The 10,403-nt window shown below is 36.8% G+C and overlaps 1 non-coding gene across 1 annotated transcript; it reads right to left on the minus strand.

Annotated features, from left to right (window-relative positions):
- Positions 1–9,036: 9,036 nt before the first annotated feature.
- Positions 9,037–9,106, minus strand: LOC115032408 (small nucleolar RNA SNORD30). Its single transcript, XR_003838081.1, has one exon. It is a non-coding gene; the product is annotated as a small nucleolar RNA SNORD30 (small nucleolar RNA).
- Positions 9,107–10,403: the final 1,297 nt, after the last annotated feature.

Consider the following 10,403-nt stretch of genomic DNA (forward strand, 5'->3'; position numbering starts at 1 on the left):
TGAACCTAGAACTTGCAGATTTTCTTTTCTTTTTTTTTGATTTTTAATATTTTTTTATTATGGATTTTCCTCAATAACATTTCCAATGCTATCCCAAAAGTCCCCCATACCCTCCCCCCACTTCCATACCCACCCATTCCCATTTTTTTGGCCCTGGCGTTCCCCTGTACTGGGGCATATAAAGTTTGTGTGTCCAATGGGCCTCTTTCCAGTGATGGCCGACTAGGCCATCTTTTGATACATATGCAGCTAGAGTCAAGAGCTCTGGGGTACTGGTTAGTTCATAATGTTGTTCCACCTATAGGGTTGCAGATCCCTTTAGCTGCTTGGGTACTTTTTCTAGCTCCTCCATTGGGAGCCTTGTGATCCATGCAATAGCTGACTGTGAGCATCCACTTCTGTGTTTGCTAGGCCCCGGCATAGTCTCACAAGAGACAGCTATATCTGGGTCCTTTCAGCAAAATCTTGCTGGTGTATGCAATGGTGTCAGCGTTTGGAAGCTGATTATGGGGTGGATCCCTGGATATGGCAGTCTCTAGATGGTCCATCCTTTCATCACCGCTCCAAACTTTGTCTTTGTAACTCCTTCAATGGGTTTTTGTTCCCAATTCTAAGAAGGGGCACAGTGTCCACACTTTGGTCTTCATTCTTCTTGAGTTTCACGCGTTTAGCAAATTGTATCTTATATCTTGGGTATCCTAAGTTTTGGGCTAATATCCACTTATCAGTGAGTACATATTGTATGAGTTCCTTTGTGATTGTGTTACCTCACTCAGGATGATGCCCTCCAGGTCCATCCATTTGGCTAGGAATTTCATAAATTCATTCTTTTTAATAGCTGAGTAGTACTCCATTGTGTAAATGTACGACATTTTCTGTATCCATTCCTCTGTTGAGGGACATCTGGGTTCTTTCCAGCTTCTGGCTATTATAAATAAGGCTGCTATGAACATGGTGGAGCATGTGTCCTTCTTACCGGTTGGGACATCTTCTGGATATATGCCCAGGAGAGGTATTGCTGGATCCTCTGGTAGTACTATGTCCAATTTTCTAAGGAACCACCAGACTGATTTCCAGAGTGGTTGTAAAAGCTTGAACTTGCAGATTTTCTAGACTAGCTCATCATTAAATACTAGGACCCCTGCCTTCACTTCTGAGCATGCTGAGATAGAGATTGCAGGTATATGCTTTCTCAGTCCTTATTTTATATGGGTGCTGTTGATACAAATTTATCTCATCATGTTACCCACCCCAGGAAGGACTATACCAAGTACTTTTAAAGTTTATTTTGGTCTACAGAAACTTCATGTTTGAGACAGGAACTCAGTATGCAGTCATATTTGACCAGAACTTTATTTGTAGAGCAAGTTCATCTCCAAATCTCAGAGATATGCCAGCCTCTGCCTCCAGGGTGCTAGGATTTAAGGCATGTACCATCATACCTGAAAGCAGGAACTATATTTTTGGAAATTAATATAAAATGATTTGAGCTCACTATATAGGCTTACAGTCCAATAAGATCTTCACTGTACCCATGACACAAAGATATCAAGGTGTATGATTATACTGTAAAGGGATTAATAATCTTATGAGAGACCATTCTAACTTTTATCTAGCACAAGTTCCATAGTGTCTTAGGGATTTTAATGCTGCAGTGAAATACTATGAACAAAGAGCAAGTTAGGGAGGAAAGGGTTTATTCAGCTTATACATTGGTATTCATCACCAAAGGAAGTCGGATCAATACAGAAACTCAAACAGGGCTCGAACCTGGAGGCAGAAGTTGGTGCAGAGGCGATGGAGGGCTATTGCTTACTGGCTTGCTCCCCATGGCTTGCTCAACCTAACTCACCAGCCCAGCGATGGTATCACCCACCATGAACTGGGTCCTCCCCCCTTGGTCACTAATTGAGAAACTGCCGTGTACCTGAATATCATGAAAGAATTTCCTCAACTGAGGTTCCTTTCTCTCTGATGTCTCTAGTTGGCATCAAGTAGCCACAAAACCAGCACTACACAGTGTAGCATGTGACATTAAAAAACAGCACATGTTTTCAAAGGCTAGGCACCGGCCAGCAGTCTTGATTTGTTCTCAGCCCGATACTGAGACTGCATGTTTCCCTTTTGCCAAAACCTGTTCCACCAAGTTGGCTCTGCCTCTCCAGAGCCATGAAATAGCTCTCTTCATTCTGCAGCTGGCTGCTGCCAAACCTGCTTAGCACTCCCAAATTTCCATGGCTAGCTGGGACTCATTCTTGCAAACCCATGCTCTTCTGCAGTTACCTTTCCCTGGAGCTCAGTTGAATAGCAGCAGAAGGAAAACACCAGACAATCTTAGTTTAGAATCAACAGAAGATCATTATTGACTGGATATCTAGACTTCATTTAAATATGTAAATCTTAGAAAACTTAAGCACACATCACCAAAGTGTTCAGGTATATGGATGTCACATTCAACTATGTAAGTTCCCCTGCTTATGACCAAAATATCAAAGATTACCTGATTTCACTGCATGTTGGTTGTTATTTATGAATTAAGATTGAGATTTCCTTTGGACAATGTATATAAGAATACACCGTGCCTTTTTCTCCTGTTTGAAAAGAGCTACTAAGTCTTCTTACAGTCTGCAGGTATAACTGGCCTTGACCTCAGGTTGTTCTTGGGAGAATTCTCATGGCTCTCCTTAGGTATCACAATGAAAGTGTACAGTGGCAGCAAGGGATACCTACACACACTTATGCTGCAGAAAAGAATTTGCTGAGGCAATGCTTTGAATTTAATAAAAATAAGCTCTTAATTCAAACATGGGTATTAAGAGAGGGGAGAAATGCTGAGCAGTGGTGGTTCAGGCCTTTTATCCCAGCACTTGGGAGGCAGAGGCAGGCAGTTTTCTGAGTTCGAGTCCAGCCTAGTCTACAAAGTGAGTTCCAGGACAACCAAGGCTACACAGAGAAACCCTGTCTTGAAAAAAACAAAAACAAAACCCAACAACAACAAAGAAAGAAAAAACAAAAAACAAAACGAAAAAAATAAAAAGACAGAGAGAGAGAGAGAGAGAGAGAGAGAGAGACAAAGAGACATGATAAACAGCTGTTGTGTACATTATTGGGTGGGTATGGACTTCCCCAAAGATGTCTCAGTAATGTTCACTCTTGTGGTGATGGTCATATATGAGCTGTGCTCTGAAAAGAAAGACTTTATTGTCAAATACAATTTGACAGGTACTATCATATTGGAAAGAAAAGAAAGAAAGAAAGAAAGAAAGAAAGAAAGAAAGAAAGAAAGAAAGAAAGAAAGAAAGAAAGAAAGAAAAAAAGGAAGGAAGGAAGGAAGGAAGGAAGAAAGGAAGAAAGAAAGAAAGAAAGAAAGAAAGAAAGAAAGAAAGAAAGAAAGAAAGAAAGAAAGAAAGAAAGCAAGCAAGCAACAGTTCTACACCATTATTTTCTATACTTGAATGAAAGGAAAATTTTCTTCAGTATCTCCTATCAATTATAGATGTAATTTAGAAATCAATTTTGATACTATTGGTATGCTTAAAAACTTAGAACGACCTTCGGATTGACCAAAAAAAAAAAAAAAAGTGGGGAAAGAAAAAGAGGGAGTGAGGAGAGAGGGAAGGAGGGAGGTGAAAGAAACAACTAAAACGCTGTATAGTAGGCTTAAGGATACAGAACAGTAGTGTGGTATATTGGATGAGATCCTAAAACAGAATAACATCAGGGGGAAAACTAAGGAGCTCTGTATATGCCTATGCACATGAATATTAAGCTAGTCAGTATCAATGTACACTGAAATGTATATGTGTTTCTCTTGTACTAAGAAAATCTTTCTTTACTAATCAATCAACAAGTTTTTTTTTTTTGGTTTTCGAGACAGGGTTTCTCTGTGTAGCCCTGGCTGTCCTGGCACTCACTTTGTAGACCAGGCTGGCCTCGAACTCAGAAATCCGCCTGTCTCTGCCTCCCGAGTGCTGGGATTAAAGGCGTGCGCCACCACGCCCGGCTCCAATCAACAAGTTTTGAAATATTAAATTTATCTATAAACTCTACCTTTAACAAATAGTATTCTAATTCATGAAATTCTCAGACATTCATGTCACTAAACACATGCATCCCCTGTAGTATGTTTCTCACAGTACTTAATAATTATCCTGTAGGTGTGGATTAAAGCTATAGAATACATGTGCACATACACACAGAGATACATAGACAGACAGATGACAGATAGACAGACAGACACATCCATACCCATTCACTACATTGAGGACTTTTAATCTTTATTTATTATTATTAGTAGTAGTATTATTGTTTTTTTTTTGAGACAGGGTTTCTCTGTGTAGCCCTGGCTGTCCTGAAACTCACTCTGTAGACCAGGCTGGCCTCGAACTCAGAAATTCACCTACCTCTGCCTCCCAAGTGCTGGGATTAAAGGCGTGTGCCACCACTGCCCAGCCATTGAGGGCTTTTAAATTGTAGTTACTGCAGTTAGTCTCATTTTTACTTTTAAACTTTTCTCATTTATCTATGACATTTCCTTAGAGCATCCTGTATTGTTTAGACAAATTTTGTCTTATTGAAGTCAGTTTGACAAAGTCAGTCAGGAATTTATTTTAGAGATTTTCCTAATGTTGTTTTCCATCCTTCCACATCTCAGTGCTAACTTTGCCCTTCGCAGGTACCCTGTTGCCATTCACTTACAGATGTTTCCTGTAATTACTTCTTGCCTAACTGAAGCTTGTTTTTGCATCCAAGCTATGCCCAGAGAGGCAGCTTTCTCTTACTTTTAAATTTTTCTGTCAGATATAATTTGCAGCCTGTCAACTTGTTCATATGGTTGATATTTATCCAGACAAAATATCCTTTTATGTATTCTTTCATCAAAACTTTCAAGAGGCATATATGGCAAGCACAAATAAGATTAATTCCCTGGGACCATAAAATTGATGTTTGATAACTGTATAAGAGAAAGTGGACAATAAATAGTAATTATACTTTGTGGAAACTCCTAGGAGAAAGCTCTGTAAGTGTTTATTAAAGCCCATCAAAAGAGCTTGCTGTGAAGATATACTTAAGAATGATTGCCTAGATAAAACTTCTATAAGGCATGCCACACAAAATGACTCCTTAAAAAAAAAGAGGGTGATAAACAGATATAGAACTAAAAGACACTGCAATGAGCTGAAGCTAGGGTAATCTTGGTGAGGAGAAGCAGAAATGCATCTTGGGTATAATTAGTTAACATGAAAGGTTGGATGTAATTGGGGTCAGACTTTAAGCAAGAAAATGACGATTCTTTTCTGTGTTGTTCTAGAGTTTGGCTATGCCAGTGACTTAATAATATTGGGTTTGTGTTTTCAAAGGTCATTCTAGGAATAGCAAGGAGACCAGAATGAAAGGGCATATTAGAATCAGGCAGAGCACAGTTGTTATTGCTAAGATTTATTTGAAAATTTATGATAAATAATTTTATTTATAATAAATGATAAATTTAGACCATGGATGTAAAAACTATAAGAACTTAACATCTTTCTAATAAATAAATTGAGAAATAAAATTAAGAAATTTTGTCTAGGAATATATGGTTAGCCTGTGTAGAGAGTAAAATGAACTACTATGCTGTTCTGAGTTGCAAAAAAGCTTATACTTCACAAGAGTTATCAATATTACAGCTATAGTAGATCCAGAAATAATTTTGAGGATGAAAGTCTTAGAGTGCTTACATCTGATTAGGCAATTTCTTATACACGTCTATATACATGTCCTCTATTATGTTCAATAAAGTGCTTTTGTATTAATATTTTAGGATAGAGTGTTCCAAAGTCTACCATTCTCTACACATTGATGAGTTTGTGAATCTTTGTATTACTTCCTCTCTACTGAAAGACGAATTTTCTCTGATAATGGCTGAATGAGAAAGAATGCCATTAGGAGTCATTTTATTGCTGCTTTACTATAGCAGAACAATAGTATTTGAATTTTTCTCTGGGTCCATGGTCTATTTTGTCTCAAATTCTTGGCTACCTGAGCAGTGTCAGATATGGGATCCATTTCTTGGACTGGCTTCAAATGCAACTAGATAGTATTTATGTCTAGTGTTGCTCTAGTTTGGCATATGCTTGAGTTCTAATCCAATGTCAGCATGGTAAGATCTTCATCTTCAAATTTTTTTCTGGATCTATGATAGCTATAATATTGATAACAGTTGTGACATATATGTTTTCTTGCAACTCTGAACAACATGGTAATCCATTTTACTCTCTATACAGGATATACATAAATTCTGAGGCTAAATTTTTTCATTTTATTTGTCAATTCTCCCACCTTTGTGTCACTATTGCACTAATGCATCTTGTGGCCAGGTAACCTCTGTCGACCACAGGATTGGAGGAATGGTTGTTACTTTTCCCCACCAGTAGCATGAAGAATACTACACAGTGCCATGGATAGTCATCAATAAAGGTGAAAGCTCTAGTAAGCATCAGTTTGACCTCCCCAGGCTAAATAAGATGTGTTAGTACTGCCTTCTGCAGTAGAACCTTACTAACAATTTGCAGAAAGCAATTAATATCCTTGATAATAGCCTGAATTGTTTTCAGATTTCCATGGGGATACTTTAGACAACAACTAAATTAGATGTAACCCATTCCCAGCATTAAAGGTTTTACTTTGTAGCTAAAAACTTCTAACTGGGCATTGTCTACATGGTTATTTAGTGATTTCATTAAGATTGCTTTCTCATATGTATATATTTTAAGAATCTATAGCAATAGATTTCACATGAACTTTAATGTTAGTCATCCACCCAATAACCCTTCCCTTCCCTCCCTCTTTCACCCTATCTCTGTTTAATCCTGTTCTAGCCTGTCTTCATGTATCTCTCTGACTTTATATTTTGTTTCCTCTTCTTTGGGATAACCTCTTCTCCCACTTAGTCCCATACTCTATTACTAATCTCTGTAGCTGTACAGAATGTAGCCTACCTACTGAAGGCTTAAAGGCTACCATCTACATATAAGATAATATATAACATTTATATTTCAGATCTGGGTTATCTCACTTGGGATGATTTTGTCTAGCTCCATTAATTTACCTCTGAATATAATGACTTTATTTTTAAATAACTGCATAATAATATCCCAATTGAGTAAACGCTCCACATTCTCATTATCATTCATCTGTTGGTAGACATCAATGCTGTTTCTAATTTCTGGCTATCATGATAGGAGAAGCAATGAATATGGATGAGCAAGTGTCTCTGTGGTAGGACATAGAGTCCTTTACATATGTGCTCAAGAGTGGCATAGCTAAATCTGGAGGTAGATCAATTCCCATCTTTCTGAGAAATAACCACATTGATTTCCAAAGTGGTTGTAAAATTTCGCACTGCCACAAGCAATGGAAGGGTGTTCCTCTTACTCCACATCCTTACCAGAAAGAGCTGCCATTTGTTTTATTGATCTTGACCATTCTGACTGGTGTAAGACAAAATCTCAAAGTAGTTCTGATTTGCAGTTCCCCAATGACTAAGGATGTTGTACATCTCTTTAAGTGTTTCTCAGCCATTTGCGTCATCTTTTGAGGCCTGTCTGTTTAAATCCTTACCCCATTTTTCAATTTGGATTATTTGTTTTCTTCCAGTCTAGTTTAATTTTAGTTTTTTATATGTTAGATATTAACACTCTATCAGATGTGTAATTTGTAAACACTTTTTCTTACATTCTTTTGTCTGCTGCTTTTATCAAATGATGGTTTCCTTTGCTTTACAGAAGCTTTTCATTTTTATGAGGTCTCATTTATTAACTATTGTTCTTAGTGCCTGTTCGATTGGTTTCCTATTAGAAAGCCTTTCCCTGTGCCAATAATTTAAGATTATTCACCATGTCCTCTTCAAGTAGAATGAGAGTATTTGACCCTATACTGAGGTCTTTGAGCCATTTGGAGTTGAGTTTATAAATATAGATTTATTTGGAGCCACGCAGTTAGTTCAGCACTATTTGTTGCAGATGCTTTCTGTTTTCCAATGTATATTTCTGGCTTCTTTGTATAAAATCAGGAATTCATAGGTGTGTGGATTTATTTATGACTCTTTAGTCCAATTCCATTTATTCATATGTCTGTTCTTCTGCAATACCATGCTGTTTTGTTACTATAAATTTGTAGTACAACTTGAAAATCAGGAATGATGAAACTTCTAGCAGGTCTTTGCTAAGCAGGGTTGTTTTAGTGATCCTGGGTAGTTTGTGTTTCCATATGAAACTGAAAATTGCCTTTCAATTTCTCCAAAGAATTGTGTTTGAATTTTGACAGGGATAGTATTAATGTGCAGATAGATTTTGGTAGGATGGCCATTTCCCATTTCCGCTGTATCAATGTTAAAATCCATGAGCATGAGCGATTTCCCTCCTTTTAGATATTCTTTACTTTCTTTCTTCGATGTCTTAAAGAATTTATTATGCAAGTCTTTCACTTGTTTAGTGAGAGTCATCCCAAGATATATGCGTATGTATATTTATTTGTAAATAAAATATTTTATATATAAAAGATACATTTATGTTCGTATATAAGAAAGTTACTGATTGCTGTGTCAAATTCTTTTTTTATCCTGCTACATTACCAAAGTGTTTATCAGCTGTAAAGGTTTCCTGGTAGGTTTTTTTAGGGTCTTTAATGTATAAAATCCTAACATCTGCAAAAAGAGTTATTTGATTTATATTCCTATTTAATATCAATATTTCATGCCATTTATTTGTTGGTGCATGTGTATTTGTGTGCATGTTAGAGAGGGACAAAGAGACAGACAGACAGACAGACAGACACACACACACACACACACACACTGGGGGAGAGAGAGAGAAAAAGAGAGAGAGGGAGAGGGAGAAGGAGGGAGGGGGTAGAGAGATTTCTTGTTTTTGTTCTAGAGCTTTCAGGTATACCATTAAGTTGGTAATACGAGATCTCTTCAATTTTTACATATAGAAACATAGTGTTATGAACTTGACTCTTAGAACTGCCTTTATCATGTTCCATAGTTTTTTTTTTTATCTTTTTCTCCAAGTCTCAACAGCCATCATCAGCCAAACGAGATTCTATGAAAGTCACCATATACTTATCTTCTGTTTTTATGTCCATCCAATTCAAAAGGATTTTAATTTTTTTTCTCAATTTCTTTAATAAACCTGGGTGCCCTTGTGCTTGTGCATGTATGTTAAAAATGAAATACTTTTCTTCCCCATCTCTTTTTGTTATTTTTGGTTTGATATATATTTTGTCAGGTATCAAGATTTTTTTCCCTGATTACTCTTTTGGTCCATTTGCTTGGAATACCCTTTCCAGTTCTTTTCCCCTGAAGTGATATCTAACCTCTATGCTAAGATTTATTTCTTGGATGCAGCAGAACAATGGGTTCTGCTTTTTAATCCAATGTGTTAGTCTATATCATTTTACTGGGAAATTGATATCAATGGGCAGTGTTTATTGAGTCCTGTTATTTTTTGTTTGATTTACTAGTCTGGTTGTATTTGGTCTTGTTTTCTTGAGTATGGTTAACATCTTTACATGGACAGTTTCCTTCTGGCACCTTCTGAAGAGTTGAGTTGGTAAATAGATATTGTTTAGTTTGATTGCATCATGGAATGATTCCTCTCCTCTGGGTACTGTTATTGATAGTTTTGCTGGACGTAGGAATCGTAGGAATCTAGGTTGGTATCTGTGGTCTCTTGCAGTTTGTAGAACATCTTTTCATGTGTATATTGGCTTGGCTCTGCTTTTATGTGTGACTTTTTTTTTCTTGAAGGTTTTAATATTTTTTTCTTTGCTTTGTATGTTCAGTGCCATGGGGAATTTCATTTTTGATCCTGTCTATTCTCTATCCTCTATGCTTCTCAACCTTGATAGGAACCTCATTCTTTATGTTAAAGATATTTTCTTCTATGGTTTTGTTGAAAATATTTTTCTGTGCCTCAGGCCTGGATTATTTATTCTTCCTCTATTTTTCTTATTCGTATACTCTTTCTTTTCATAGTGTCCCAGATTTCCTGGATGTTTTCTGCCTGGACTTACTGGTCTACAGGAAAGAGGATAGCTAGGTTCTTGTCTAGGTGAAGTCCCCAGAGAATTGAGGTAGGGTGGGAAGATTTTCTTTAAATTCTGTTGCTGTTGCTGTTGTTGTTGTTGTTGTTGTATATCTTGAATTTAAACTAGTATAAAGAGTTTTACAAGAAAAAGTAAAAGTGGAAATATTGTTTATAAAAATTTCTTTTTATCAGCATTTGCTTTAAAAGTTTAATCCAATGCCTTTTTATCTGAAGAAAACTATGGTTGCAAACATATGGCACACATATATAATTCCAAATATTTGAATATAACCTGCTCAGTCTTCTCATAATGTTACTTGTATGTTTATG

Source organism: Mus caroli, unplaced genomic scaffold, assembly GCF_978045245.1.
Source record: "Mus caroli unplaced genomic scaffold, Mus_caroli_1 scaffold_1, whole genome shotgun sequence".
Classification (NCBI taxonomy): Eukaryota; Metazoa; Chordata; class Mammalia; order Rodentia; family Muridae; genus Mus; species Mus caroli.